The sequence below is a fragment of the Pinus tabuliformis genome, chromosome 2_2 (assembly GCF_031772625.1).
Source record: "Pinus tabuliformis cultivar Carrire ecotype Pingquan chromosome 2_2, CPIR1, whole genome shotgun sequence".
NCBI classification, from domain to species: Eukaryota; Viridiplantae; Streptophyta; class Pinopsida; order Pinales; family Pinaceae; genus Pinus; species Pinus tabuliformis.
Window position 1 is genome coordinate 850,555,994 of NC_142300.1, and position 21,806 is coordinate 850,577,799.

Sequence of the window (21,806 nt, forward strand, 5' to 3'; positions counted from 1 at the left end):
ATGAAAGGATCTAGAATGCATATTAAACATTCTTTAGAGCACAAGGACTACATTGAGGAATGGTATCGAAACGCGATTGCACCACGACATTCATCCATTTTTCAAGAGATCTTTGCGGCAAATCTAAAGGTTAAAATGATTTTTTATGTACTCATACACAATCAGGTACATTTCACAAATTTGGATATGAACATTTTAGATGGTCTAATCCGTAAATGGCTCCATTGGAAATATTTATATACTTAAAAAATAAATAATTTTTTTCTTTCAAGTAGATAAAATAGGAAAAATAAAATCAAGCTTGATTGCATTTTTTTTTTTAAGTTCTTGATTGCATTTTTAAAAAGTTTTTAGACTTTAAAATCTTTTAGAATTTTATTTATTTGATTGCATTTTTTTAATTTTTAATTTTTAATTTTTCATTAACATCACAAATATTTTCAATAAAAAATATAATGTTGGATTTTCAATAACAAAAAAACAACATTAAAAAAAATTCATGTTTTTTGAATAAGGGAAACATAAATTTTTAATAAAAATTATCAATTTTTTTTTCAAGAGAATCGAGAAATTAAAAATTTAGGCTCTCATGGGACCTGTAAAGAAAATATTTGCATTAGCTTAAAAATCAAAATCCAAAATTCATCATTTAGAAAAAAGAATAAAAATAAATAAAAAAAATCTTGCTTGAATATGCTGCGTATTTGGCTTCTAGCAAACCATCTCAGTTGTTCCACAAAGCTTGAGCATGCTGATGTCTCTCAGTTGTTCCACAAGAACAAAGCTTGAGCATGCTGATGTCTCATGTGCATCACGTTATGCAATACAATGTTTTAAAAGTATCTACAAGTTCAGTCAAAGTAACCGATGCACCTATCTCTAGGCCATCCTCTTTGACTCTCAAAATATTTAGCTCAGGTACATGAGTAACTGCAATCATAACTTGATAATGGATGCTTTTAAACCTTGTTTCTGTACCAACTTCCATATTGCCAATCCCCAACTTTGCATCAGGAAACCTTGATTTCAAATCTAAAACATCTTGGAGCTTCAATGGACGAAACCAGGCCATATCTCTTGGACTTGTTAAATATAAAGGGCGAGGCTTTCTTGATAAAAGCTCTGGTGGGAAAATGGACTCGCGATTACCATAAAAGCTCGCATCAGCTTCACTAAATGAAAGCGGCTTATAGACAGGACGAGAAGTACAATGTCCTTGCTTTCTTTGCTAACCCCTTCCCTGCAGTCACAAGGTTTTCTTGTTGAAGGGTAAATGACCTTTGCATCTCTAGATGTATTTGTAGAAGCATTTTTATTATACAAGGTATTATCAGTTTTGAAAAAAATACAGAAAGCATCAAAGAATTGGCCTGTAACCTATGCACCGGCATAAATTGTTTGCAAGACATTCTTCAATTTGTTCATGACTGGGTGACTCCTTACTAGACCTCAACAATGCATACATGAAATCACAAAGCCTGGAGTACAGAAACTTTCTCTGCCCAGCCAGACAAGATAGGAGCAACATTAGCATTGAATGAGACCACGAACCCAGAAAGCCCAAGTGCAATACTTGCAGAGGAAATGTGTAACAAACTTAAAAACATCATTTTTGAAACATGTTTTCTGGTCAAATGAAAGCTAATCTCAGAAAAATAAAACGTGGGTTTTTCTCAGAACAAGGTTAATTACATTACCCAGGAGCGATTTTTTGAAATTCATAACCAATTTGGAGATATTCCAGGTTCTTTAGAGCCTTATTTTCCAGGTTACGTGGAAAAATGGTTTTTACTTACTGCCTTGATCCTGCAAATTGTGGAAACAAATCAAGTTTGATTGAGTCCATCAGAAAGATGTCGTGGTGTTGAAAGGAGAGCAACTTCAACAAAGAAAACAGTTACAAATTTTATGCGCATTGCCAGCACTTGGCTCTGTAGTATGCTGCTGCTGCGACTAAGTTGAAGGAGGAAGTCGTTCTGGCAGTAAAGCATATTTCTGCAGATAGAATCTCCTCCTTTCAGTGAGGTTCAAGTCACGTGGCAAATGCATTCACACTGCCCAATCAAAATGCTTTAACATGTTTCAGATTTCACACATGAAAATGCTTTTTTTTTTACATGGAAAATTTCGTTTTTATTAAGATTGTTTTTTTGTTATGTTTTATGTTTTTGTTACGTAGTGTTTTTTTAAATAAAATGATTGTAATGTTTGATTTTGTTATGTTTGTTATATTTTGTATTAATGAAATATAATGTTTGTATATATATTTTAAGTTTGTACATATATATATGTTATATTTTGTGATTAGTATGTTTAATGTTTTATTTTTCACTTTTTAAATTTTGTAAATATTTCATTGTTTTTTTTTTGAAGAAAATTGCCATGGAAAATTGTCATAAAAATTGATGTGAAATTCAATTCATGATTGGAGCAAAGTAAAAAAAGAAAAGAAAAAATGGGAACTTTTGAGATGATTCACTTACACACCTATGGAAGCAAGAAATAGAAAATAAAAATAAAAATAAAAAAAATTAAAATAAAAAAAATTAAAAAAATATTTGTTAATTTTTCTGAAAGAGACATTGATCAATTTGAAGATTGGAATAGTCATTTGTTCATAACAAAAATGCATCGCTGTGTGTACTTAACTGTCTATTCAGGATTTTAGCTACAGAAATTGCGCAATTCTGCAGCTGAACCACAATTCTGTAGCTATGTATTTAACTCAATAATCCACTTGTCAAAAATGCATTCTAGTCAGAAAATCATGATCAAAATTTATTGGTTTTGTGTAATCATTATGTTTTCAAGCATGATGCAGGGAAGAAGAAGAACTATGAAGGTGCTTTATTTGTGGGATTGATTGTTGAATTTTTTTATTATTATCAAAGATTGTTTTGCAGGAATCATCAAGCATTCACAAATAATATTTCTTTATCTTTATAAAATGCTATGATTCAAACATAAATGGAGGAAATTGTTTACCTGTGCATATCGTCATTTCTTTTATAAATTGGATTTATTATCGTGATTATGAAATTGGACTAACCATTTGAAACGAAAACACGTCATGAATGTGTTAATTATGCAAAATTTTCGTATGTATCAAAAAGAAATTGATCACTTCTCTTTGAACACACTTACGTTTTATTGCAATGTTAGTGCCATGTTTATTTTCAGGTTCCAGGGAAATTGGAGAATTGAAGGAAGCCAATTGTGCATGATTGGTTTTCTACGACCAATTTCAAGAGACATGAACCAATTAAATCCATTTCTATCATCCATAAATGCCATCATTTTTCCTCTCCAAGCTCACAAGCTATCCAAGCATTTTCGCTAAGCATCGTCATCACCATTTTCCTTGAAAAGAGTTGCATGTTTCCTTTATATTTTCCATTCACATTTTCCATAATTTCCATTCATTAACCCATTAATAGAGACATTTAGCTCACTTACATGCTGATTTTTCCTTTTTCTTTCCATTCGCTTGTTTACGCTCTTGTTATTTTCCTTTCCATTAAATAAACCTTGATCCACTGCAAAATTTTTCATTTATAGTCCTTCCAAAATCATCATTCCATACTCATGTTAGACGATGGAGGATTCATTAAGGCCTCCTTTCTAACAAGTCTTAGCCTATCGACATCAACACATTATCTAGGTTCAAAGCTAGAGTCTTTATTAGCACCTTGGGGCTTGTATGCATCAACGACAAGTTCTCTCACTGATAATCACGAGAATACATTAATGTCCCTTGATCATTGGATCTTGCAAGTGGCTCGACATCAATTCATCTATTCGCACTTTGCAATATGTACTTAGGTACCTTGGCACTCGTTGACATTAATGGCAAGGTTGCCTTGCATTGGTTAATGACATTCATCAATGGTCGGCAATCCAATGACTTCTCTTCATGCTCGACAACAACACATATATTCGCATGACTAGAATTGTACCATCAGGTTTTGTAGCACGTGAAGACTATATCATTTCAGCATTTTGTAGCAGATATAACAGATTTAGCAGCAAAAATAAAGAATCCACTTTTACCACCTCATCCACTATTTATGCAACCAAGAAGAAGATGAAATTCTACTTTCTATTCCATGATCCAGCAACAGCTACAACTTCTCTACATATGCACAGTTTGTCCACTTCCTAGGTAAGTAAAGGTATTGTTAAATAATGAATCCATACAGGTGAGGATAGTTTTTAGATAGAGGAGGAATGACCTGTTATAGAGTTTTTGTGAACCCAACGTTTTGGACTACCAAGTGATTCCATCATCAGGGGATGCATCAATAGATATTCTTGGAAGAATATCTATTGACACATCCTCTGATGATGGACTCACTTGGTAGTCTGAAACGTTGGGTTCACAAGAACTCTATAATAGGTCATTCCTCCTCTATCTAAAAAGTAAAGGTATGTTCTTTTCTAGCTTTTAATCATAGAATTCCTTGAATACTAAAATTATAATTTTTGGAAAATAATTCACCATATTTACTTTCTCATTTGAAAAAAAACGTAAACACCTTTAGTTGTGGGGAAGGGACATCAACTTATTATCACATCCATATCACTTCATTTCATCCTAACATACTCATCCTAGTCAATTATGACTGCATTATGGTTCAAAAGTTATGTGATTTGCACATAAATGTCTAATTGATGAGCATAATATATGGTTGATTTACGCATTCTTAAACATGTTCAATGAATCTTGCTGCAACAAAAAGAAAAAAGGTATTGAAACACAAGAACCAATACCAATTAAGATTTGGTTGTCACAAGAGAACGAACCAAACATGTTGCAATTCAATGTATGATAATGAATAATTTGCAAAACAAAATAATATTGTCAAATACTATCAAATGAAAGTTTAAGGACATATGATATAAGCCAAGCTCATTCAAAAGCAAATCATGATTAAGAAATGTAGTAGATTGCATGAGGACATGCAATAATGTCAGTTGGGGGGAATGTAGAGTCTCCAAAATGTATTCAAAATATCATCCACTTTCACCTTTATCACCACCATTTCACTCACATGTCACAACTCCATAACCATATAACCTTTCATTAGCCTCCATTTTCATAATTATATGGGTTACCTTTGTGTTTTCCAAAAGTTAATGATTTCTAGTATTATAAGTGAATTAAATGGTTAAAATTTAGGAAAATGGAATATACTTGCTAATACTTAAAACTGGCTTGAGTTTCATGACATGTGTAGGTCATTTGGAAGCTTCCAAGGCACCCTTATGTGGCCTGCAATACTCAAATTCGAATTATCTTCAAGATATGGAAGAAGATTTGGATAAAGGTCAAAGAGGATATGTGTCTCATCATTACCTATTTGAGTTGTAACTCTATGAGATTTTCTAGGGATCTAGGGAGAGAATAATGGACCTCCATTAATGAGGCATCTTCTTATGTTTTTGTATAAATAGGAGAGCCTTCTCCTTTGAAAGGCATGTGTAAAGTTGGGGAAATGCTCATGTTTTGAATATAGAATTTGAATTTGGCACCATGCTCATGAGTGATGTTCAACTTGATTTGGTTATGCTTGCATTTGGAGCCTCTCAACTTTCCATCTCTCATGCTTTTGGATTGGCCACCTACAATGTGTGAGATTTATTGTTTTTCATAGATTAAGATTTATTTATTTCATAGATTAAGATTTATTTATTTCATGTCTTTTCCTGTGTGAGAGGTTAAGAGTGATTTCTTTTATTTGCTTTCTACCTAGAAGTTAAGAGCAATTGTTTTTATTTGCTTTCATATCTTTATCTACGTGAGAGGTTAAGCGTGATTGTTTTTATTTGCTTTCTACCTAGAAGTTAAGAGCAATTGTTTTTATTTTCTCTCATATTTTTTCTTGTGTGAGAGGTTATGAATGATTGTTTTTTCTTCCATTTCTGAATGAGTGGTGTGCTTTTCCATTCTTGCAAGATTTAAAGATTAAGATTTTAATTTTGCGCGCTGTACTATAATTTATTTGGAGTTGATTGTTTTTTTTTTCCGAGGAAAAATTCAAAACTTTTTATTAAGATCTATAAAAAGTTTTACGAGCTGATAAGGTCTTAAGCCATCACTGGTGGCTCAGATAGTTTCTGTTCTGCTCAACAATAAGGAGCTTTTCTGCTGATCATAGGAGTTTGAAACCTGTACGAACTTCCTCCCTATGGAGGCAACATGTCAAAACATGGAGAAAGAAAAGATACCGTAACCTGGGGCCTCCTTCAAACGAAAGAAAACAACCCCATACAACAAAAAATATTTATAAGTTTTACAGCCCGGGACTGATACCATATGTTTTGGAGTTGATTGTTGAATTAGAACAGGTGAATTTTGTTTGTCATTATTTGGTTTCGTAGTTAGATTGATCTAAATTGAAAGTTAATTTCTAGCATATACAGTGCACGCACACTTCACAAGTTTTAAGAAACCCCCGGGTTGACAATTAAATGATAGGTAATTAATTTGCCTCAACACCCACATTGTCGGGCATACCATTATTATTTTTACTCAGTTATCTCGAAGGGCATAAGTATGCCTCCCCTTCCTCATTTGAGATCATGTACTCCAAAATAAAAGGATACTTATATCAGATTAGTAGGTCTCGCCCCCTCCATTATCAATCCTTTCTTGTCTCACTTCAACTCTCTCTCTCTCTCTCTCCCCTTCAGTGTCTCTTGAAAGTGAAACCTACAACATATTTTGGTCATACGATTTTCTCCTCACACTCTTATGTTAGGGGGAATCTGTTATCACCCAAAAAAGATCACCCAACCATTTCTTCCTAGGTTGATCGAAATACACCATGTAAGATTAATTTTATCATAGTAAATTCACTTTAACCATGTGAAATATTTTAGTAAACCATTTTTCCTAAATTATTTCTCATTAAAATGCAAAGCCCCATACTTAATCACCTTGGAATAATTAAATAAATCACTATTTCTATTTTTATATTTGGAATAATTTTTAAACCATTATTTAATAATTATTTCAAATTCACACATTTCTTAATTCTCACAAAGTGATTAATAAATGATTTTTGGTTGTTAGTTACTTCAATCACATTTTAAATAAATATATTTGACCATTTTGAATATATTTTCACTCTCAATGGCTAGATTTTGATTTGGTCAATAATATTATATTATTTTCCAATTCCTAATCTAGCTCAACACTTTGTTATAAATAATAGGGTTTTTCCATTCATTCTTGACCTTGATCATTCTCATCTTCACCACTATCGTCTCATCACATTTGAGCTCCCAATTGAGTGCAAGTTATTTTGTTTTTTGTTTTTGAGACAGAGAAACAAATCAATGAAGCATTAGGACATCAAAAGGACCCATCACATGAAGGGGGATCTACAGACCCATGTTGTAAATTCTCCTCACCATGTGTTTTAATAAAATTAATATTCATTTATGTCCTCTATTGGGTTATTGCAATTTATTTTATTGCTCTTATATGTTTATGTTTGCAAGATCTATTTTGTTTCAGGGTTTTTTTCATGTTTTATTGTAGACCCAAAACATAGAAGCAACCATATTTTGTTGTCAGGGTCACTTGTCACCAATGAATTATGTGAAGCATTTTTGGTACACTTCTATGAAATATTTACACTAATATTAGAGGAAACATTTTTCTTGTAATTTGATATTTTTTATTAATACAAGGATCATTAACTTGCCAAAAAAAAAGTTAAATTTTATATAACTATCAATAATTTTCAAAAGTTTTATTGTAACTTGTTTAATTGAATAAATATAATATTAACTATAAGTAAAAGAGAAGTATGCCAGGTTGGGGTTATATATGATTGTTACCAATAATCTCACTCTTGCTTTTAGGTTAAGAGAGAGGCCAATTTATTTCTTAAGAAAAATAAAATAAAAGAGAAGTAATATCAAAACGAGAGTAACAAGTGTTGCACGCAGTGTAATCCTTGTCAAATAAGTTTGAATATAAATGTATCTTAACTTTGGAAAGGACTAAATTGCATTATAAAAAATAGAATATCTATTTACAAAAGATAAGAATAAGGTGCTATAAGAAGAAAATAAATTATGAAATAATTAGCCTTATAATCATGCATCTTTGACTTGCGGTTTTTACAAATTTTAACGTGGTTTCATTAAATATTCGTAATGAGTTATATATATTAACTAATGATAACTATTAATGTTCATTGACAACATAAGTAATAGATATTCCTAGATAACTAATTAAGAGTAAAGCCCTATTTTATCTAGTGTCCCATAGTGGAGGGAATTTGAGGGGAAGAAACAAAAATTCATGTCCTAAATACATGAGTGGGAAGAAAGAAAAATCTAGGTCCTAAATACGTTAGTTAGATCTACTTAGACTTTCAAGGGAATAAATTTAGGGGACCTTCTATCTCTTTGAGGAGAAAGCCACTCATTTTAATTACCATAACTACCTCTATGCACATCCAAGAAATTATTGGCCTCAAAGATGCATCTGAATATATGTGAAAGGGAATTTCCCATTTAGGTCTTTGTAAAGTAGGTGTTAAAATTATAATATGTATCACAACTAACAATATCAATTATTAGTTAACAACAAAATATTTAGAAATCACCATACTAATATAAAAAGCACAACACAAATATTGAAATGGGAAAGTGGGAAGTACTTTTTAATACACATGGCATTAATTTTTTTCCAAGGAAAAAAACACATATTATAGTTATAGCCAAAATAAAATACATATAGCGTAGATGTTGTAGCATTCCATTGGAACAAAGGCCCAAACAATAGGTTCAGCCCAATGAGTCCATTTTTCATTACATAATAGTGGTTCTTAGTCATTTATTGTTGCTTTATAGAATAACCTTATATATATATATATATATATATATATTATTCTTCAAAAAGATAGGTCATGATAAAACCATATAACATCATGCATTGCATTGCAATGATTATGTTGTCATAGGACAACATGTTATCTGAAAACTGCGTTGGAAAATAAAGTGGAAGAGATGATAAACATATTTATATTTTGTCAATGCCTTGCCTTCTATAATGGAAGACTGAAAAACCTGGGTGCGTGAGAAAAAAATTGTTATATAGCGATAAAAGATATATAGAAATCTACTGCCATAGTAAAAGATATTGTACAAGGAAAATATTGAATGGTTACTTATGACCATGGGAATAGTTGGCGGTGGATGATTGAGCCTTCATTGCTTTCTTGGATTTCCCACTATCCCTGAACCAATACGAATCCTCCCTTCGAAAGCTAATCAATTGTTTTTTTTTTGTTCCCTATAGATATGAGTAAATGAAATGTGAGAAAAATTCTTGATTTTGGATAACGTTTTGATATAATAGAAGAAATGTGTAGTTTTTCCTTCTAGTTGTACTCTTGATCCATTTTATCACCATGGAGTATCCAAAGATATTAAGATAAAACATATGTAGAAAATCAACCAATTTTAATAGTAATTTAAGTGCAAATAATTTAGCATAGTTCTTTGAAGCCTTCCTGGCATTGCAAGAGAAAGAGAAAAAATGAGAATTTGTCAGATAGATAGTGCCTATTGAGCCACCCAAGGAAGAATTTGTTAAGATGTTCCATCAAAGAAAGACCACGATTTATCTTTTGCATTTTAAACTTTGGAACCATTCTGAATTCTTGTAGTGGGTAGGTGAATTAGAAGAGAAATCTGGAGGGCTAGACTATTAATAGCAACTTTCATATAGGATTTCCCTTGATTTAAAAAAAATGAGCTATTTATTTCAAGAAAAATGGCCCAAAAAATAACTAAGGGGAGATATTTTATGTTATTTTGGGTCTTATTGTTTATCCAAACTTTAAGAGATTTATCCACAAATTTTCCTTTCCAAGTATGGTTTGTTCGAATGGATTTCTGAACCTCTTTCTAGACACTTACCATGAAGGGACATTGAACGAGGAGATGGGGGGTATTTTTTGCATCCTCTAAATATAGTGAGCATCTAATTTGCCCATAGAAGTATATTTTCTTATGTATCTCCCATGTTGGGCCCTTATTCTTAAGAAGTAGCCACATAAAGAGTTTGGGTTTTTATGGGAGATTTTGTATCCAAAGCCTTTTGACCCACCAGGGAGGTAGCTGAGCATTTGGTTGATATGAGGTACCCATAATTTAGGTTGTAGACACTTGTAGGAGCAAATGACTAGATTAATGTGTCTTCCGAACATGAGAGAGAGACTAGATTGTTTTGAAGATAATTAAATACCGGTTCCATTCCAGAACCATGTCCCCCTTGATATCTAAATCCCCAACCCTCTTCCATGCTTGTTGTCCCAGGAAGCCTATATGAGAAGAGACATGATTTATGATCAATATACCTTAAGGATGAAGATAGTGAATAAGATTATCTTAGAGGATATGAGATTCCCCACTTCCAATCCAAGGATCCCTCCCAATATCAAGTTTTGAGCCTTCTCCAACTTTCCATTAGAGGCCTCGTATAGTGATATTTTTAGATTTTATTATATCTTTATAGACTATAGATCCATGATGAAATTGTCTTCTAAAGGATCTGAGCCATTCCATAATAGTATTTGGGTGAATGCATTTTTTAACCATAGTCTTTACCTAGAAACTAGTGCCTTGAATTAGCTGCCATACGCCTTTAACATATAATTCTTTTTAGAACTATATGATTTTTTTAAAACCCCATCTCCTAGGTGCTTTGGAAGGGAAATAGAGGACCAAGTAGTGAGAGCAAAGGGTTTATGGCATGCTTAATTTATGAAGGATGCCTAAGGGAACCCATGCCAGAGAAGGCTAGTACACAAGGATTTCTTCAATCACTGCATTGCAAAGGATCATCCCGCCAACTCTAGAAAGCCACCAAATGCATCTTTTTATTTATTTATTATGAGCTTAATTTTTTCAATGCACCAAGCCCAATCCTCCTTTTTATAATTGTTGGGTTTTAAAGGGAATTCAAAATATTTTAGGGGGTCTTGATAGGTGATGGAGCAAATGAGAGAATTCTGGAGAAAAAGGTTAGAATCATCCTGATCAAGTGCATTCCAACCCAGATTAGACATTGCACGATTTATCAGCACACTGATAGCCATGGAGAATAATTCCAATATGAGGTTTATGGATTGTAAGTTGCCAACATCCATAAGAAGAAAGATGATGATATCATAAAAAATAAAAGATGCATGAGAGAGAATGCAAACGATATCTCAATACCTCTAATAATATGTCATTTTTTTGCATCGAGGATAGCCCTGTTCATATCTTCGGCCATAAGCAGAAAAAATGAGAGGGGATAAGGGATAGCCCTGCCTAAGACATCTCTAAGGATTAAAGAAATATTAAGTTGATCAATTGATAAGAATACGAAGTACTTATTGTTGGCATGTGAGATTCTAATAGACCCAAGATTTGTTGAGTAGTTGGACAAAAAACACACTTAGCATCGACCCTTCAACATCACCAACAAAGTGGATGAAGTCTCACCCAAGGTGCTATGGGGGACTGCTGGAACCAAGTTCCTACATTCGTATGGGATTACTAGAATTTTGTGACACTAGGACTTTGACTTATAGTGCAATACTTCAAACACATATTATCCATACCTATTAGTCATTCTGGGATTGCGCATTGCACGAGACTTCACAGGTTCTTACACTCGCTAGTTAGCACACTACTCATTACCCACATTGGTATAATGTCTAAAATATCTTATCCTTCTCATCGACCTTTTCGACATCATCAAAGCAACTTAAAATTCCTTAAAGATATGCTTAACATAATAAAATTATCACAACATTAATGGTCCTCTCATCCATTCGAGGCATTAAGAGATACTGGTTCAACATTATACCACTAAAAAACATATAAACAAACAAACCGTAATAACAACAACACAACACATTTGTATGCTAATATAAAGGAGGAAATCTGCAGTTCTTTTCATTACTCCATAAAAAAGAAAAAATGTGCAATGCGCTATAATAAAAATCATTTAGAACTTGCTCGCTAATCTTCTCTATTACTTAGGGCCACTATATACTATTTCCTCTACATGTGAGCTACAAAACAAAAATAGACATACAATTAACATCTAGAATCCTACTAATGTAGCAAAATACATTGTCTTAGAAACTCTTCATTCTTCTTTAGCCCCACCCTTGAATTGTCTCGGTTGAGTCCTATTATTGATCTGACGTAGCTTCTTAGTATTCTTCGACTTTCTTCCTCTATCTTCCATCTATCCTTGACACTGGCTTAACTGTTTGAGATATGCTCTAACAACTTCTCTCCAACTATCCCATGCCATATAACCGTCTAGTCAAACTTGTTGAAAATATCTACCACTAGCTCATCACCACTCCACCATCTTCCTCCCTTTGTAAATATCTTTAGGTTCTCCTACCATAGTGACCTTTCTCTCCAAAGCCCATCATTTGCAAAATACTAACTACCATATTTATTCACATGCATCCAACTTGCTAGATGTCGTTATCTCCTATGCTTGATACCTCCCTGTGTCGTGTCTTTCTCTTATATGCCAGTCCTTACTACTATGTGACATATACTTCTCTCTTGCACCATTATCGCTTCTGCATGATCCCTTGCATTAACACTATTTTAAACAAAATTCAGCCTCCAACAGGCCCCTAACGCAAAACTATGGCTCAATCTGAGCAACTCAGTCCTTATCCTGGGAACATAACTTTTCATCTATGGCCTTTGTTATTGCCTATAATTCCTTTTATTATGCCTCGATCTCGGTCCTAACATCTTCCCCTTTTTTGATAACCTCTTGCATAGTTCTGTTGGTTGGATTGTGATAGCCCACCCATTGTTCTCTCATAAAAGGCATTGTAAATATTTTTATAGATATAAAATTTCAAAAAGGGGACTGAGTCAAAGGGACACGAATTCCAGAGTCGAGGAGGAGGATTGCTTGCTATGGAGGTTTTCTTGGGTAAAAAAATATGAATTGTTTGGAAAATCGTTAAAGGCTAGTTGGTCCCCGATTCTAATGGAATGGTTCCTAAATTAAGTGGGTAGCAAAAAGAAAGTACACATGCCCGTGTGCTTAAGAACATTAACAAGGAATGAGGATAGGAAAAATTATGGAGGACAAGACTGCGAAAGGAAACAAGGATGAGGATGGAAAATCATTGCAGAACAAGGAAAAAAGAAACAATAGAGGAAGAGAGGGGATCGAACCTGGGGGAAAGAGGGGGTATTTTGGACTATTCTCTTAATCGTTCATGCAAGGGAATATCAAGCAATGAGCATTGGAGAAAAAATCAACAAAGAGAAAACTAGAGCAGTAAATAACATAAAGGAAGTGAAGAGAAGTGAAGGGATTGGTCTTCTAGTTCCCTAGAGGCTGTAGGTTTGGATACCAATCTCTGGAACCCTGTAACAACTTGGGTTCCCTGGAGGTTATGGGTTGAGATTGGAATCTATGGATCCCTGTATCAACTTTGGTCCCCTCAAGGATGTGGGTTGAGATAGTAGTCCCTGTAGCCCTGGAAAACTTGGGAAGAGACTAGTGTTTGAGTTAACATCTATAGTGGATTCTAGACTTCCTCAGAAGGAGGTGAATCCCTGGTGTTACTCTTGAGGGTGGAGGTGCTGAACCTTTGGATTCCCTATGCATTGATTACTATAGTATGAAGTTGGTGGTATTGAGGAAATAGGTCCTTTGGAGACCCTGTTCCAACTGGATGTTGGTTTTACAGTTCTATTTACAAGCCCCTTCAGTCTCTAGAATATGGATCGAGGGTGATAGCTACAAGTGAGCTTGGTTACATATGTCTAAGGTTGGGTGGATATTCCTTGTCCCAGACTCTATTTCCATGTAAATTTAAAGATAAGTATCCTTCTGTACTTGTTTAACTGTTAATGGAATTATGATGCATTTCTAGTTTGAAATGGATCTGGACTTTTGGGCTTTAATAATGTTGTTAATTTAATAAGTATGTGGTTACACCCTTGCATGGAAATGACACCTGCAGTGTGAGGAAATTATACACACATGAAGATATCACATCTTTGAAATAAATGATGCTCCTAATTAAATCAAGCAAGTGTGTGTGCTTTTGTTCCGGTAATGCATGTTGTGTGAAATGCTTGATGGCATTGTTTATAACATGTAATAAGAAAAAAAATGTGTAATATATTACATGATAACAATGAATATGTTATAACCCTAACCTAGAGATATGTCCTACATAAATGATGGAACTATCCTATTAACAACTTATATGTAAATAACATAATGATATTTTGAAATGTTATAGAAAATGGAAGAATCCATAATAATCTCGATTAAAATATGGAAATTGTGGGCTTGAAGGCCTTCTATTAATATGAAGTGATTACCTATGGGATTGCCTACTTAGCAGGGTATTAGTATACACATATACGTTCATTCACTTAGTTAAATGCCTATGATTCTACACATGAGGCGTTGCATTAATGCTGAAAGAGCTATTCTCTCTTTTAAGTACATGGATAGCCTAAAAACCCTATGCAAATGCTTAGTCAGCCTTGCATTATTCATAGCCTAGTTGTCTTCCACTAGAGCCACCATGTATTTGGTTAGGTCCTAGAAGCCCTTGCATAGTGCCATGGAGCTGCTTATAGGCCTACTTGTAGTTTAGAGCTCTTGGTGTGTGGTAGGCGAGGTGGACCCATTTAGGAGGTTACTACAAGTTCTCAACAGAGAGAGACTGTATCAGCACCTACGCCCACAACTCTAGAATTTCATTTTTCCAATACACGGTTTCTTTGAGGGCTAGGAACTCATTGGAGTGGCTTTCACCCAAGATAAAGAGGGGTAGCACCATAGGGTGCATTAGCAAGCCACTTCTACCATCATCGCCACTGGGAATTGATGTTTTTCGTGAAGTCTACAGAACATCTGTGGCAGATTCATTGTTGAAATGATTAGTGAGAAGCGATCAATGAAGAGATGGATTAAGATCTCTTGATACTTAGCGAAATATAAATCGGGCCCATCACATAAGGCCTATCAAGGTTACCCTGGTTGAGCCATGGAAAAGTTTAAGTGAAAGCTCTTATGCAGTGTAGGAAGGGTGAAGCCCTAAATTATAAGATAATTCAGGTAACCCTTATCCCCTCACCAAGAAGAACCCTAGTCATGGAAGCCATAGATTGGCATGCCTAATTTCCCCTGACACGATTGGATGAAGATATGATGATGTGTCCCGGAGGTAAAAACTTGGAAGGTTTAGCCTGAAGTTTATCTTGCATAACATTGGGATCGATTGGGATGATGTAAACTAGGATGAGATGGATGACACGCCAGCCTAGCGATCCTACCAATGATTGGAGGTGGCACCCACTGTACAGTGTGCTCAAAACCTCTAGCCCAAAAGAATTAATTTGCAGCATAAATAGGTTGGTGGGATGACATCAGTTGAGATGAGATGGCTAACATGCCATCCAGGCGGTCCAACCATTAGTTGGGGATGGTTTCCACAGAACAACACAACCCAGTGGTGAAATATTAGATAAAATGCAAGCACACAAAAATAAAGGGACGTGATGATGTTAGTTAGGAAGTGTTGGCAACCACACCAGCTCAGTGGCTTTGATATTGGCCAGAGCTGGACCCCTTGACATGTCAGCTCACTATAGTGAATTTATAGTATGAGGGAGTGTGGCGAATAAAAGCACCAAGAAAGATCTAGAGGGATGACATGTGCTCGAAAATCATACCATTAGCCAAAAGTGTTACCCACTAACCATGGGGCCCGAAGACTTTATCCAGGAAGAAAAGAAGGACATGTAAAAGGAAACGTTGGGAACGTAGGTGTGGGATGATGTCACCTGCCATCACCCGAGAGGTCTTACCTAGAAGGAATTCTAGGTGGAGGAAACAAATATGCTGGGAAGTACCCAATGGGATGACATTAGTTGATTGTCGTGGCAAGACACGCAAGCCCGAATGTATTTCCATTGGTGTAGGGTGGACCCAAAGATAGGTTAGATTGCAAGTTCTAGCCCGAAGCAACAATGGAGGGGCAAGCAAAGGAACACTAGGATGAATGGAGTTAGGGTGAGGTGGCATGGGTTTCGGTGTCATCCCATTGGTGGAGAAACAAACCAATGGGGAATGGGGGTCACGTCACCCACTTCTCACGTAAGCTCAATAGTGAGGCCTCAATGGTTAACAAAGGTGCACTCTTAGGAAATTGTCGGGAAGGTTCGAGCAAGATGATGTAAGGTGGGAGTGTGCAGGGTGCACACTGAAGTAGATAGCCCATTGGCGGGAATGTGGTCCCACCTGACAGGTCAGCCCACTGTAGAGACCCTGAGAGTGCAGTATGGTATAATAAGAAAATGCACCAAGCAAATAAGCTATGGAAATGACCTTGACTAGTTCAGGAGTCAAGGGCTGGGCCTAGAGAAAAGCGTAAGTGTGTTGTGGAGAAGGATGATCCCAACGGGTCCAAGAGCTTGATTGCCACACTGGCTAATGGTAGAATACCACGTGGGATAATGGAAGACTGCCACGTGGAAACTAGATGATGTGGTAGGTCCTATTATTTGAGAGGAAATATCTTGCAATCTAGAGGTCAGATTGAGGAAATTTTTTATATTACTAGATTTGTCTCAATGAGACAAACACAATGGTGATGGTTGGTATGAGTTTAGAGAAGTTTAGAAAAGTCAAAATTTTTATACCCCATTTTCATAACAGTATCTTGAAGATTAGGTTTGCATACTGACCACCTCCTACTCTAGGTATTTTGTAAGGGGTGTTGTTACACGTGGTATATGATCATCTAAGTTTAACACTTGGATTGGATGGGACCTATCATGAACAAGTGATGATTTTTGTAATTATCTAAGCAAATTGTTTAGGTTTTAAAGGCCGGTTTGAATAAATTAATAAACATACCTAATTGGGTATCAACTCATTCTATGACATGTTAGAATGACATAAAGTTAAACCGTTGGATCGTTGTCAATGATCTGACGGTGTGCACACCCCCCCAGAGTGACACTAGTGGGGAGAGGACCCCCCGCACATGTTGTTGATCAACTTGTTGAGATCGATGGTATATATGGTATCACAACCCTATCCTTAGTGATGTAAACGAGGTCCTAACCCCTTGCGCAAGCCATGAATCTACCCTGGAAAATCCAGACTATATGTTTTGATTGTGGGAGGTGAGGATCATCATATAAGATTTGCAGAAAAAGACTATAGGTGTCAGGACTCAAATTATTTGGTGGGCATGGGTGGTATTAGCTGTGATAGATTATGACTATTGCAGGCCATAGGTTACAATAGGAAATTGTTATTTTACGATATTTATGTGATAACATGGTCATAGTGTCGTAGGAAGACTGTTATGGAAACCCTGTAAGGGAAGGACCCTGTGACTAACTGGCTAATTATTTTATCGATGATGCACTAATAATTTAGATGGCTTGAATTTTAATTTGCACATATGAATTATTAAATATGGTTAGAATGCTAACATGATTCTTCTGTCACAACAAAATTCTCCATGACAGCTCCATGAATGCAAGGTTCATGATAATTATGGTGTTTTATTTGACTATAATTACATGAAAATATAACAATGTGTGTGTTTGACAAAACATCACAGGCAACATAAGACAAAGGAAATATAGAAATGGTGACCATAATGGTTGAATACAATTCTGATCAATTGCAACATGGAAGTGACTGGGTTAGAGCTAATGAAGAAGAAAGATTAGTGGACCAAGGGGGAGGGAATCACTCTCCAGATTGGTTGGATACTTTGAGAAGCATGATGGCTGAAGTCAAGAGCCTCAAGGATGATAATTAGAGGCTAGTAAGAGTGTAAGTAAGGCAAGCCAAGATGAATGTAGTTTCCTACAAAGACTCTTGGATTGGTAGAGGTAGAGACAATATGAGATGAGGGTAAGTCATAGAGACAGGAAGAGCCTTCATGAGTTAGAAGAAAACACTAATGGATAAGATGGTGGCATGTCTAGAAAGAGGCATGGGCAGGAAAGTGAGGACACTATGCCAAGAGATGTACCTTTGAGCACCCCAAGAGGAGGAACTAGCACACAGGTGCATCATTTTAGTAGATCATCTAGTTATGATACTAGGATGCACCACCATCATTCTCACCATTATTACCACCATCATTCAGGAAGTAAGGGAAAGGATCACATGCATGAATAATTTAAGAAATCCAATCCACCCACATTTGATGGGAATATGAAGAAAGCAAAGGATGCAAAAGCTTGGCTATTGGGTATGAAGACGGTTTTTAGAATACATGACTATTCTAAAAATATGAAAGCTAGAGTCACCACCTATAGCCTGAAGGGAAAAGCAGATATATGGTGGGAAGATCCGAAGAATGTTGGAGGCATTGTTGAGAAAGAATTTACCTAGGATGAGTTTGAAAGGATCTTTAGAGAGAAATACTTGTCTGAATGCTATTACAATAGCAAGGAAAAAGAGTTATATGAACTCAAGACGGTTCATGTTGTCATTCAAATTATATACATGAATGTGACAATGCTCAGGGCAGGGGCTATCACTCAGATCCCGAACCTATTTGTTTAAGTTGTCTCCTTATAATAGGCTAAGGGGGATAATCCCTATGGTTGAAATAATGGATCCAAGAGACACAACTGAATGGCCTAGCAACTTGGTTCAAGATAATTGGAAAGTTAATATTATTTAGCACAAATTGATTAAATTTAAAAATTTCTTAAGTATGAGACCAATGCCTTAGGAGTCAAATTACTTGCACAATGTGAAATAAGATACCAAGTTACCAGATGAACAATCATTGTTAGGATGAAAACTATCCTATATGAGATGCAACACCTAGAACTAAGTGAAATTCAAACTCTTGGTTAATTTTAGATTAAATGCATTTTCTAATTGAGTCCTCTCTCTCAATTGTTTTGAAGTTAGTCTCAAGAGTAGGTTGTTGAGGGAAACCCAAGAGAAGAAAGCTATGGATTTATTAACGATACCTCCCCTAGAATTTCTAACCATCCAAATGCCTCCAACGCTACAGGGACTATGGCCCTGATGACTGCAAGGTCAGTGAGTTAACCACAAGTGAGGGTCTAAACTTCGCAAGTTGGGTGAGAAAGGTGGTACTATCTTCTTTCAACCAAGCTTATGCTTGGAGGTAAATTAATTAATGAAGAACTAATCGTAGGATGAAATGCAAATTATGAGTGAATTTATTAAATGATATTATTAGATGATCCTCTTAAGTAGTTTCAAGTTAAATTAGATGCTATGATGTTCAATTTGAGAGTACAAATAAGTGCTTAGAGAGAAATATTAGGAGAAATCTTAATTAAAACCATGTGATAATGGAACAAGATCAACAAAGTGCCTAGATACAAATCACTTCAAGATTTATTCAATGATCAACAATCTCAATGTAACAAATTCTCAAATGATTATTTTAACAATGTGATATGCAAATTAGAAACAAAAGGAAACAATACTAATGAAACAAGATTAGCAATTGGATTACTCAATTGAAATTACTACTCAAAGAAGATGATATCACAAGATTATCCTTAGATCATAATGATGTTAAACAAGATAATGCTCTTATTCAATTAGCAACCAATTCCTTATGTTAGTTATCAATTAGAAGCAATATGTTACAAAGTATTATAATTACTTTACAAGAGCATTAACATCAAAACCATTAACTTTCACGACTAACCACTTTATAATATTAACAATTTCAAAATAAGATAATAAAATGGCAATGTCAGATATATCATTTAAGCGCTAAGAAATAAGAAATCAATGCAAAATAGAGCATTGTGAAATAATAAAAAAGCGCTATGAAATTAGAAATCAACGAAGTGATTTTTTCTTTAGAGATTGCTAATAATGATTTCTAGAAATGAAATGCACTATGCGAATGCCCAACATTCAAGAGTATGTAATGATGCAACAAATGAAAGATGAACAATGATCTTTTATGATCATTAACAACTATTCAAGCTCTACAATGAGGTGTGTAATTGGATTCTCTTCACAAATGAGGTTGATTTTTATTAGAGCACACTTAGATGTAAATAATGAGATGCAACGTTATGTCAATGATGGAAAATGAAAAGAGTGACCAACAAGACACCGATGATTAGTTAGACAAAAAAATACTTATGTTACTTTGCTAAACCAAACTTATTATGTCTTCTTAAATGTATTAGAACTGCTTAGATCAAAACTCTAGCACCAAAACTCACAAACTTTACTATTATAGAGTTTATATCAGATTCAAAAGTTAATATATCAGACTCAGGAAAATGTATATCATCTCTCAAAAATCAACTAGAAAATCATAAAAGCCATGAAAAAAGTCTTTCTTATTACTTGATATTAAATGTGGTCTAATTATGAGCTCATGTGAATGTGTATTTAGGGCTGGTTAGAGTCTTACTTCAGAAATTATGCCACTATGATGCTTCATATCTAATTTATGAAACAATGAGGAAGAGACAAGGTTAGAGAGCAAACCCTTAAGCGTAAAGGCCTATTTTGATGGCTAGTTGACCTTCCAATGGAATATAAATCCTTCAAACACTTGCAACACAATTACTAGCCTTGGAATTGAGTGGATCAACTCTCTTGTGACTGAAGCTAGGGCCTTTAGAGTTAGTTGGTGGCTTGTTTTGTAACTTTGGCCATTGAAACCCTTACCTAAGAGGCTAGTTAGTCTGCAAAACAAATTGTTAGCCCAATACAATCAAAATGTATGATCCAAAATAATAGATATCAGTCCTAGATAATTTCCAGTGATTCCCTAGGTCTACAACCACAAAAAAATTAGTCCTAATTTTGATGAAAAACCCCAAAAATATGAAAAAAATTGTTGGAATGAATGGATGAAGACCCAAAGAGGCCAACAACTAGGGAAAATATGCCTTTAGGCTTGTGGCCTAAGGCTACAAGCCCACAAGAGCCCGCAGCTAAGGGAAATCAATCCCTATAGGGCTACTTCCACCAAAGAGGAGGTCAAAAATGGCCTACGACCAACAAAGGAAAGCCCAAAGGGTCTGTGGCTAAGCATTGAAGGCTTACTACTAAGGAAATAGTCCTCACAAGGGCTATGATTAAGGGGTTCCATCCTAAATAGGGCTATGACTATGAATGATAGGCCTTGTAACCCATGTGACCAACCTTAAGAGGATTCAAAGCACACAAACAATAATTTCTTACCTCAAAAATCACTTCTAAAGTGCCTCCAAGGGCTGCGACCCTCCTATTCCAGGTAGACATTGAGAAAATGGGACCTAGAAAGGTTGGATATTACCCTCTAGGGCCTAGATCAACCTTCTTCTCTTGAATGAATAACCCATAAAGTAATTACCGCTACAAACCCTTGAGCTATTGCCTACACAAATAAAAAAAATGGAGAGCCCAAATACCTAATATATACAAAAAAAATATAAAACCCCAGACCTCAAATGCTATACAAAATTTCAAATTAAAATACAAGGGTTAGAAAATTTATTTACAAATATTTACAAAATTAAATTAGCTATTTCGTTATAGCACAAGAGAAAGAGAATAAAAATTTTCAAGATATTTTTTATGAATGATGTATGCAAATGAATCACCTACCAAAACCCTTTTTCAAAGTACCCAACAAAATGAAAGCTCAGAATCCAAACATGGTCTATTCTTCCCCACAGTCTATGAACTTGGAGACCAAGGGCTAGCATATCTGTAGATCTCTATTCAAACTTAAAATATAAGT

General features: G+C 35.0%; 1 pseudogene; it reads right to left on the minus strand.

Annotated features, from left to right (window-relative positions):
- Positions 1-571: 571 nt before the first annotated feature.
- Positions 572-21,806, minus strand: part of LOC149195632 (xanthine dehydrogenase 2-like) — a 59,202-nt pseudogene continuing 37,967 nt past the window's right edge.